The sequence below is a fragment of the Solanum verrucosum genome, unplaced genomic scaffold, assembly GCF_900185275.1.
Source record: "Solanum verrucosum unplaced genomic scaffold, falcon-dt-bn FXZP01001241.1, whole genome shotgun sequence".
Classification (NCBI taxonomy): domain Eukaryota; kingdom Viridiplantae; phylum Streptophyta; class Magnoliopsida; order Solanales; family Solanaceae; genus Solanum; species Solanum verrucosum.
In genome coordinates, this window is record NW_026019556.1 from 35556 (window position 1) to 47273 (window position 11718).

The following is an 11718-nucleotide window of genomic DNA, read 5'->3' on the forward strand; positions in this document are numbered from 1 at the left end:
AATCTAGGAATTAACCTCTTAATCCCTTCCCCCTTAATGTAGCAACTATGTTACTCAATTCAGAGCAATAACTCTATGGCTCACTAGACCAACTAACTCTAGTCGATCTAGAATTTAAGAGCCAGACATAGCTAACTCTAGCTATGATACAAAATGATGAGGATTGAAACTGATCTAATTCCTTTATAACTTAGGAATATATCTTACAAGAATAAACACAGAAATATGAAGCTTAATAACAACTAAGAACAAAGATAACTCTATCAGGTCTCGCTGTTGTTCTTTGAGAAATATTTCACTCAAGAATGGCTTTTGCTTTTGTTAATTTCAGGATGCAAAAACTATGTTGTAACATTGGAGAAGAGACTTATATAAGATAGACAAAAATTTTTTTGAAACAATGCCATTGGCTGAGAGTACTGTTGCTCTACAAACAGACGTGCACCAACCACAACAGTGACATTGTTGCAACTTTTAGACAATTGTCCTTTTCAAGTAACGGAACTCTTAGTCTCACCTGGGATCTGGTTACCTATTAGATCCCAAAGTTTGTTAAATCATAAAAACTTCCGAGTTAGCTCAAAATAACATTTTCTCCCTTTTTTGAGGATGACAAACTTACTCAACTTCTTCCCTTTTTCATCAGTTCCCCATATCAGCATGACCATGTCCTCTTCAAGAAACTACTAACAGATCTCATATCCTTATCAATTTTCCCCCTTTTGACGTCATAAAAAGAGTTAAAGCAGTAAACCAAGTTAACAAAAATGTAGTTCAAAAAAATTCATGGACGCTTGGACAACACTAAGCATAAGTAAAAGATGGATAAAGTAATGAGACAAGTCAGCAACAACAAGGTCATTTTCATTCATAATCAAAGAGGAACATACAAATTTTGTTTATTGGACCTGTTCATTGGGAAAAAAGTTTATAAATTTTAAGTATGGGTGATTTATAATTAAAAGTTGATACTTACTTACTCTGTCCTATGAATTGTTATGAATTGGTCTTGCCAACTTAATTGTCTTGTCGATCAAATTTCTATTCCATGTTCCACAAAATAAATATGATGGTCTTCTATTAACTATCACCTTTACCATTAAGCAATTGCAAGTTTTATTTTAAATATTAGGTGAAGGTTGCATGATTGTTTGAAAATTTTTGGTATTAGCTTTAGAGCTTGTTTGGTTGACTTTTCATTTTTGACTTATAAGCCAAAAGCTATAGAATTTATGGGTTTTTGGCCTATTTTTAGCATTTTAGTTAAAACTAAGTGCTTATAAGCACTTTTTTAACTTATCCAAACACTCCAAAAGTACTTAAGCTATTTTAAGCTTAAAAACACTTTAAAAAAGTCAATCCAAATGGGCTCTAGTCTTTTTTAAGGTAAATGTTTCACTTAGTTGCAAGGCTATTTTCTCCCAAACCATAGACCCTACCCTTTGTCCCTCCTCCACTTCTTTTCTTAAGTATCCTAACGCTACCCACAACCACAGAATCAACATCAACAACATAGAAGGCTCACAAGCAGGAGGATATGTCCTTTTTAGCACATGCAAACGTAAGTCAGTTGAGTGCCTTTCATAATGCTTGTGACAACTATTTTATGTAATAACTTTTGCTTGCAGTCGTGAAAAGATAACTCTAACTTGAAGCCAATATTCTTTCAAAATGCTTCAAGATTAAGTAGAACAAGTTTACAATTTGATTATTAAAATAATGGAAACACCAAGTATTTACAAGTATGTTACATTAGTTTCATGAAGTTGGAGGTTGAGTGAACTTTGAATCATGAAAGTGACCTATTATTGAGGTCGCTTTTTCGGTCTCTTTTTCCGGAAAAAAGACCTCATGATGTCTCCTTTTTTGGTCTCTTTTTACTTTTTTTTTAGTAGTGTAATTAATGAACCAAACTTTTATCTGATTCGAAAACTATCATTTGATTATGTTTTCTTGGATAGGCCTGGTTGTAGGTGAGAAAGTATTTCTCATTGAAAATGCACAGTTTCTGTTGGAATACTCCTACTGTATAAGATCATCATGTCAAATCTTGTTGTTGCAGAGTTGTTTTGATGGTCTGCTGTTCTCTTCAATGGATATACATAATTATTTCAATTCCTTTTGGCAGGTAACTTGCTGTTCTATGTTAGACATCACGTTTACTCTCATAAGAAGTATTCCAAAAATGGAATTACCATTAAGTATAGAGATCTCCTGAAGCACATCAGACCAGAAAAGGGATATTCTTCAACGAGTGTTCGAGGCACCATTTATTGTTCAAATCAGAAGGAAAGAAATGTTGGCTTGCCTTCTGATCATATCGCAGTTGGTGCAAAAGTGATATATGCTGCTGCTCCTGCAATGGGTCATAATCAGGTAAAGTAAATCTACTTACCATATGCATTGTCAAGCTAGCTTTGTGATTCCAGGGAATCATTTACTTCATTCTTCTCCTAAAACTGTTGTGGACCCAGCTCATGAGGAGAAACTTTTATCTCTCTTTTTTGATGCCCACCATGAGAGTTAAACTAAAGCTATTTATAGTGCTATGGTTTTGATCAAGTGTTTACCTTGCAACCGCTTATGACTCGAGGAGGAATCTACCCAAACTCTAATATCAGAGTTGCAACTAGAAAGTTTCTCTTCTTTTACGGCATAACGTTTTTTTTTTTGTAGAAGAATCTCCTCAGGGGGTTCGAATTGTTTCAAGTGTCTTGATCAATTTAAATGGCAGTGAAATCTGAAACATAGAACTGTTATATGTCATAAACCTCAAAATATGCTGTCATGAAGGTCATTACAACCTCTATGAACTTCCTATCCAGTTTTGGCTGCCCAAAGGGAGTAGCAATATTTTTTTTTCGCCCATTTAATTGCAAAGATTAGCAAATTACTGCCTTTACGGTTATTCTTTCTCTATATTCTCACTGTGTGTCTTTTTCCCACAGTTGGCTGCCCAAAGGGAGTACATTACGTTATTTTTTTTTAGTACATTACATTGTTTATATATGTTTTCCTTTAATGTTGCCGTGCCGGAACGTGACACCCGATCCAATAACATCATGCCGGCTCGTGGCACCCGATTCAAATATATCGTTAATTTATCGTTTATTATCACCACTTTTCACTTCATTAACAATATTTCATCAAGCCTTCTTTATTCAAGGCATCACTTTGATATAGAAAGTTCAAGATTATAAATTTCACCGTCTCAGGATTTCAGACGAATCACAAACAACACATAGATTGTCCAAACCACACAACCAAGTACATAAAGAAATTCACAATATCACTCAATGATTATCAATCACTATTAAGAGTCTATCTATCACATAGAATAAACCCTAATCTACCTCCACCGAGGAATCGAAGTCGAGCAAGCTAATTCTTCAAAACTTTTCCTTTCTTCAATGCCTTCGAACATTTTCAATCTATTAAACATACATAATTCATAAGTAAACGAGTCTATAGACACCCATATTACTATATGTCTAGCCTAGACCCAAAAACTCACCCAAATCTATAGTCACTTTCCTAAAGTTCAAGCCTAAGGATAAGTCTCAATTGCTCTAATTATCATCACTTTAATGATATTCGAATTATACAATACACCTAATATTAATTACATATCTCAATATATTAAAACTCAATTTATAATATGATGACAACGTAATAAAATTCAAGATTAAAGCCACTGGCTTTGAAAACTAGTGACAACAACTCTGACCCAAATTTATCATATACTATAAGCCAAATTTATCATATCATCAGCCAATGATTGACTAATCATTAATCCATCAACTAATTCATTATCACCCTCACTTTCTTATTCAAAATCCAAACTCCCAGCACATCCGCTAACACCCACTTTCAATTCATATCTAACCATGAAATATTATTATATAATATTTAACCCCCTACCATTAAATAAGGACATTGAAGATTCAAAACATTACCTCGATGTCGGTCTTCCTTGTTAGACGACGCAGGTAAAGTTTCTCGCCTAGTTTTCTTTCGTTTTTCTTTTATAGATTATTTATTTATCCTAATTATTATACACAACCAATTATAAAACTGGTAAAAATGGCTCACTACTAATTTTAATGTTATTTTCTTTATCCCCTGACTAAATTAATTATTAAAATTACCTCATTAGTTATATAAATAACTATAGTTACAAATAGTCCAAAATACCCATTTAGAATTTATCGGAAGAGTCTTTTATGAAAGAAGAAGCTATAGTACCAAAATCGACCTAATGGGTCGTTACATTTAGATACCAATTTACCCATCGTTCGTCCTCGAACGATCAAAAGAAGGTGATGGTAAGAAGGGTTACCTAAATCGACAAAAAAATGTGGATATCTTTCTTGCATATCAGCCTCACTCTCCCAAGTGGACTCTTTAACATACCGATTTTTCCACTGAACCTTGATAGATGCAATCTCCTTTGACCTCAACTTGCGGACCTCCCTATATAGAATAGCTACAGGCTCAAGCTCCTCCTCATAAGACAGATTCTCATCAAGTAGGACCGAATCCCAATGAATAATGTAGTTTCCATCACCATGATATTTTTTCACTATAGACACATGAAATATCGGGTGCACTCCTGACAACCTTGGAGGCAAGGCCAATTCATAGGCCACTTCCCCAACACGCTTAAGAACTTCAAATCGCCCAATATATCATGGACTAAGCTTACCAAACCGCATCACAACCTTTATGGGTGACACCTTCAGCAGGACTTGCTCACCCTCCAAAAACTCCAAATCCCTGACCTTCCGATCTGCATACTCCTTCAACCTGCTCTGAGCTGCTAGAAGCTTCTCCTAAATGAATTTTACTTTCTCTAACGATTCCCTCAAAAGATCGGTACCCCAAGGCCGGTCTCACTTCAAATGCATCAAACCAACCAATGAGAGACCTACATCTCCTCCCATATAATGCCTCAAATGGGGCCATACCAATACTCGAGTGATAGCTATTGTTGTACGAAAACTTTGCCAAACAAAAAACCAAGGATAAGAAAGCCTCAAGCACAGTAGAAGAATGAATCAAAAGGGAAAGGAAAAAGGTTGCCTACAAAGGGAAGGCAAAAAGAAACTGTGAAGAGGAAAATGTAGGAATCATGTTCATCTGGAAGGAAAAGGAAGGATGAGAAGGAATTGACAAAGGAGGAAAGGATCGAGATCTTGAGAACTTCGAATGTTCTCAATGAAAGTGTGTTTGATCTTGAAATAAATACAAAGCCAGGGATAAGAAGCTTGGTCCATGCTGTAATGATACAAAGCTGGACACATTTTTTTACAGTACATGTGCTTATACTGCATGAATCATAAGTGAGGGAATTCTTCTACAAGATGGTATTTACTGAAGATGGGAGCCTAAATACTCAAGTAGGCAACATGCGGTTCCACTTGAATAAGGAGATTTTGGGGAAAATTCTGCAAGTGCCAAGGGAAGGAATCCAGACAATTGTTGAAAAGTCCCCGTCAAAGGAATTTGTTTAGGAAATTAGCAACTTCTCAATCAAAGTTATGAAGGTATTCCTTAAGAGTATCTCAAAAATAAGTATCAATTGTTCTTTGAGTTTATCAATAAGGTGGTGTTGCCTAGGTGTGAAAAGAGAATTGTTTCCTCTAATGCGGACTTGCTCCTTATTGAGCCTTGAGCACAATTGAGTTAGTCAATCTCCCTGCCATCATGCTAGAGCATATGCACAAGACCATGTTTGTTATAGATTGAAAACATGGCATGTGCTATGAGTATTTGCTAACAAAGGTGTTCAAACACTTTAAAATTCCCTTTGAACATGGAGTAAGAGGCATTGTGAAGCAGACTATATCTTTGAACACTTTTATTGAGTGTGAAAGTGTTGAAGGAAAGGCAGGGAACATGAGCAAGGTGTCTGAACTATTGAGTGAACATGAGCAACTCAAACATGAGTTGGAATCCATAGTAGTAACACTAGCCAACGGGAATGCAGAGATTGCTTGCATGCATGTTCAGGTGCAATTAGCAAAAACAGAGGGACCAGGTGGAGAAGAATTGGCCTCCTTGAAAGTTCAAAATGAGTTCATGGAAACCAAAATGTTAAGCTTTATGAGATACTTCTCAAGAACCATGTTGAGGTAGATGATCGCTTTATCCCTACTCTTTCAAACCCCTTCTTCCAAGACTCCTTCCTCCTAAGTTCCAATATAAGTCCCTTAATTTCTCTTTTGTTCATTGCAACTCAGTGGATGTTGTCCCCGATCTTGTTTGTAATGTTAATTATAATGTGGGGATCAGTTAGACTGATAGGTTACCTGGTACTTTGGACTATTCTTAGACCAAGAAAGAAAAATAGATTCGTGATCAACACCCAAACTAAAAATTTTAGGATCCAGCCGCAACAACTTTTAGATGTGATTTTATGTCTTCGTCGGGTGTTGGTGTATGAGTTATGCCCAGATATGTTGCCTAATGAGGAGCATAAGAGGTTTGAGATGTTCTGGAAAATAGATCTACTTCAGTTTCACATTGGACAAGGAGAGAACCGTTATGACTTTCTTGTGAGTTGTCATGAGACGTTACAAAATGTGGTGTTGGTGGAGTCCCACAGAGTGGATTACACTTTTTTTCACATGTGTGGCCTATCTAAGAAGTGGTCGCGGTCTGATGTTGATACTAGACTAACAAGTTCATTCCTTGTAACTTGCAAGAGGAGAAGTGGAGTTAGTTTGAGCACTTGACTTAAGATGGTATTTCAGATTGATTTTGGGACAAAATTTCATGCCTTGTTTCACTATGCTTTGGTGATTTTGCCAGTTAAGACCAAGAATTTGTCAATGCATGAGAAGTTTGACTTATCATATCCATGTAGTAACTTATTAGACAACCTCGTCTAGAGTTTCTTTTCAAAGAGTAATCGAGGTGGCCATGGAGGTTGAGCTTATTTGCCGCAAGGAATTTAGGGATTTGACGGACAAGAGGTCTTGCAGTTCTTGTTATTTTAGTGGTACCTCATCTCGAGGTAGGGGATCTTTAAGGAGGGGTTTTCATCCTCAGTTCAGTGTACATGTTCATGCAGCTATTCAAGCGTTTGAGGGAGATTATTCTGGACAAGGCTTCTACAACTCGGGTCAAAACTTATCAGGATTGCTGTTAGAGGTTTTCAGGTTATGATGACCATTCAATATATTCGGATACTTGTCAGTATATGTTTGTTCCTAGTCCTACTATGAGTGTGGTGAGTCAGGTAAATCAATAGAGATTTCTACAGACTTAGAGCGGGAAGCTGACATCAATAGTGTTTTGTAAACCGTTGCTTCATTTCCAATTTTATAAAATTGAAAAGTTCTTTTAAAAAAACTGAGTAAAATTTTCAAATTCAACTTGAAAAAAAATGAACAATTTAAAACACTAATATCGTAAAAAAAAAATGTTATTTTAAGAAAAGTAAATACAATTTATATATCACGATTTTTATGAGAAGATATCAAAGAAAAAAAGAACTTATTTCTTTTTGTCACATTTGCATTAGCTGGTCTTGATTCATTCAACCTATATTTGACTAAAATAAACGTTTTACCAAATCTAATAACCACCCATTAACGCGAGGTATGCCTATTTTAAGAAGAAAAAAATTGGATCATAATTCACCAAGTGTTAGTTCCTCTAAAAAAACACAACTTTTCTTTAAAAATGGAGAAAGTTAAAGAAGATATGGTGTTGGCAGGTTCAGTGCGACACCATGGATTAGAAAATTGGAAAATGATGGCTGTCAAATTCTCAAATTTCATTCCTGATCGACATCGATGTATTCTTCAATTTTCGTATGTAGAATGTCAGGTCGAGTATGAGAGTTTAAAAAGGCGTTCTAACTGTCTATATCAGACATTACTGAAGAAGAAGAAGATGATGTGAGTGCATTCATATGTTGATGACAAATAAACTTACAAAGACTTATTGAGATTATTGGTCAGAGCAAGTCAAACTAACGGATACTCCATCTTTTTCATAAATCCCTCTTTTTTTCCTTTTTAATTATTCTTTACTTATGATGTTTGAAGAATTATGAGTTTTCACTAATGTTTTGTTTGATCCACATTTATATGATGGTTTTTATAAAAAATGAAATTTCTTAGGAGATACAAAATATATCCAAAGATATATTATCTTTTCTAAAGTTTAGGTGTCGGATCACAAATAAAGTATCACTAATTGATACAATATGCACTAATTTTTTTAATTTATTTTTTTCAAATAAAATGTTCTTGATTCCATTTTACTATTACCAGAAAAAAAAAACCACTATCACTAAATATCAAAACTCCATTGTTAAAATATTTAGGGAAATTTGTTAAACAATACCATTAACTATATATTTTTTAATAACAAATTTCCTCGCTAATTCATGTTTTTCTTATAAAATCACTAATTGATTGTTAGCTTTGATAATTGGCCCCAAATAATTATTCATTAATTTTGGCTACGTTTATTGTCCAAATTATGTTGTAAATCTATTTTTTTTGGTACACTTAAAAAAACCTAAAAAGGAAAAAATAAATTTTGATAAGTCAAATTGCTTAATTCTCCCAAGAGAAAAAACTTTATATTATTTTTGGTGACTTTCCAAACTAAAAATTCTTCTTTATTTTAATAAATAAAATAAAATAAAATTGGAGTTAGAGAAAGAGAAAATGGAGGAGGGGATTACAAGGTAGGGTCAAACCCTCACCAATAAATTAAAAATTCAGCTAGTCAACCAACATAGCTATTAAGATTCTCCAACTAGCAATTCTTTGTATGTTACGATCTTTATTTCTCCAAGAGTCTGTAAGATTATTTATAATCTCTCTTCGAATGCATATTTTATCCTTCATTTCCATCAAGTGTTTATAATTTTCACTAATAGCAATATGAGAGTGAAATTATATATCCACATTGTTTTATTATAAATTGACAACAAAAAGGTAATATGATTATTGGTATCTTTAATTATGATATGTTTATGTAGGAAAAAAATTCTGATTTTTTTCAAATAAGAAGCTGAAGAAAGAATAAAGTTAAATGAAGAAAAAAAGAGATGATAAATCCTAATGACAAAATGGAGAATATTAATCAAGATTTCATAAAAATTCTTGATGTGGTGAAATCTCACAAGCATTATTGTCTTTTAGAATCTCAACTTCTCAGAAAGGTAAATACATTGCTAATCTATATGTATGTTGTGGTTTCTTAAACTTATATTTGTACTTTAATTATAAACTAAAACTTAGACAATTAAAAAGAATGCTTTCTTTCTTCTATTTCATGTGACGTTCTTCCCTCTTTAATCTATTATAAAAAAAGTATTTTCTTAATTGAAACATGATGAAGTTTGAACCTCATATCTTTTTATCTTTAAAGACATGTTTACTTTGACTCTACATGGAACAAAGAATTCTAAAACTTGTGGTCTTAGATATGTTGTAATAATTGTGTGACTATAAAACTTCTCACTAATGACAAAATAAAAAATGTATAGCTTGGTTATTTTCAAATATATACATATGTCATATTTTTTTAATAGATTGATAGTAAAATGGTGTTACATAAAATCGGAAAGAAAGGAGTATCTGACATGTTTAATACCAAAAGTCTTTTTTTTCTTTTTAAACTCATTATTGTGAGGTCAAATTTACAGTATAAGGATCATAAAACATGGATTGTATATTCGTTATTTGTGCTAATATTTATATTTTTTCCAAGAAGATATATATTATACTAAACAAATTAAGCAGCATATGGATATCTACATTATTCAAAATATGTTACAACAAGATAGGTTTTTCGAACTTGGAAAATGCCAATTTCTTTAAAGATATTTTATTGATTTTCAGCAATGTCATTGTTTATTACCCGAATGAAACTCTTCAATATTTTGTCGCGCCTGAACTCATCGCCATTATTGTGAGAAACCCTAATTATGTCGCGAAATTATGTGTGGATTAGCAGCAGCAGGCAAACCAATGTTGGCCAAACAAAAATTGGAGAATAGGGCATATTATGCACATAACAAAGCTCAAGAAGGTGAGTCGTTGGTGAGGAGGAGTACGAGAGTGAGAAATAAGGCTTGCGAATTCAAGAACGATCAGGGTAATGATTGCAAAGGGAAACAAAGAAGAGTGACAAAGGAAAAATAAAAATATTTTGGAAATAATGAGTGAAGCATACTACAAGGTGGTCAAATTTATAGATGTATTTTTAGGTGTATTAAATTTCTTTTGTTTTGTAGTTTTGGTAATATTTCATAGTTTATTATCAATGTAGATTGGAGACTATAATTAATCTCCTAACCTTATCATGTGCCTTTTTTTCTCAAGATTTTATGTTTTGAACAACAAAAAATGTCTCATAATTGAATTAACATAATTTAGTTGGTGATGTGAACAATTGTTTGGTATGTGATTTGCATCAACCTCTTTTGTTTTCTTTTTCAGGAAAAAAATATTCATAAAATTGTTAGTATGTTTGACCATTTTAATATTATTTTATTTTTAAATTGTCTCCTATCCTATCATCCTCTATTGCCCACTCTTCCTAGGAAACCGTTAGTAGAACGTTGGGAGTAATTGTCTTTTATTTAGTGACTGAACGTGGTCAGTCATGGCCATAACTTCTCATTGAAACTCTATAATATCACTCATTATTTTATCTTTTTATGTTTTGTAATGGGATAAAGCACAAGTACCCCCTAGAATATGACCAAAATCTTAGAGACACACCTAAACTTAACTAGGGTCCTATTGCCCCCCCCCCCCCGAACTCATTTTTTCCATATTTTTGTGCACCTTTTGTGCTGACGTGACACGTTCAACCACCCAAGTAAGTTGTGTTTGTACACTTTGTACACACTCGCCTTCCACGTGTGTAAATATATTTTTTTATTTTTTTTATTTAAAAAAAAATTATTATAGAATATTCTTATTTTCTTTATCTTGTGTTTAAATTAAGTTAATACACTTTTTTTACTTTGTACCGAAACTTCTAATTTTTACCTTCATTCAATGTTTTTCTATTGATTTTATTTTCTTTATCTTTCGTTTTGATTTGATTTCAAATTTAATTACAAATGTCTTGTATTTAAAATAACTTAATTTTGAACTGATATCAAAATAAGTGAAGGAAACCAAATAAAACATCAAAAAATAAAACGTTAAAATTAAAGGACACTTTTAAATTTTTTATTTTTAAAAAATATACATAATTCTTTTTAAAAAAAATGAAAGTGAAAAGATAACAAATTAATTTTTTAAAATTTAAAGTGAGAGAGAAATTAAAACAAATATTTTATAAAGAAAGAAATAAAAATAATTAAATGTATATAAGTTTTATAATCAATAAATATGTGTACTAACTAATTATAAAATTACTAATCAATAAATGACATGTGTCCTATTTGTGCACTCATCACTTGTCTTCAAGTGAGTGTGCACATTCTCTATGCCATGTTAGTGTATGTAGTATATTTATTCCATTTTAAATTAGTTTGGGGGGGGGGGGGGGGGGGGGAATAATAGGACCTAGTTAAATTTAGGTGTGTCTCTGAGATTTCGGTCACAATCCACAGGGGTACTTTTGCCTTATCCCTTTTGTAATTTATGTAACCTCTAGGCCATTCATCTACCCAATTTAATACCCCACATCTTCCTTTTTATTGCAAGGAAGAATTTCTCCCCTATAAATAGT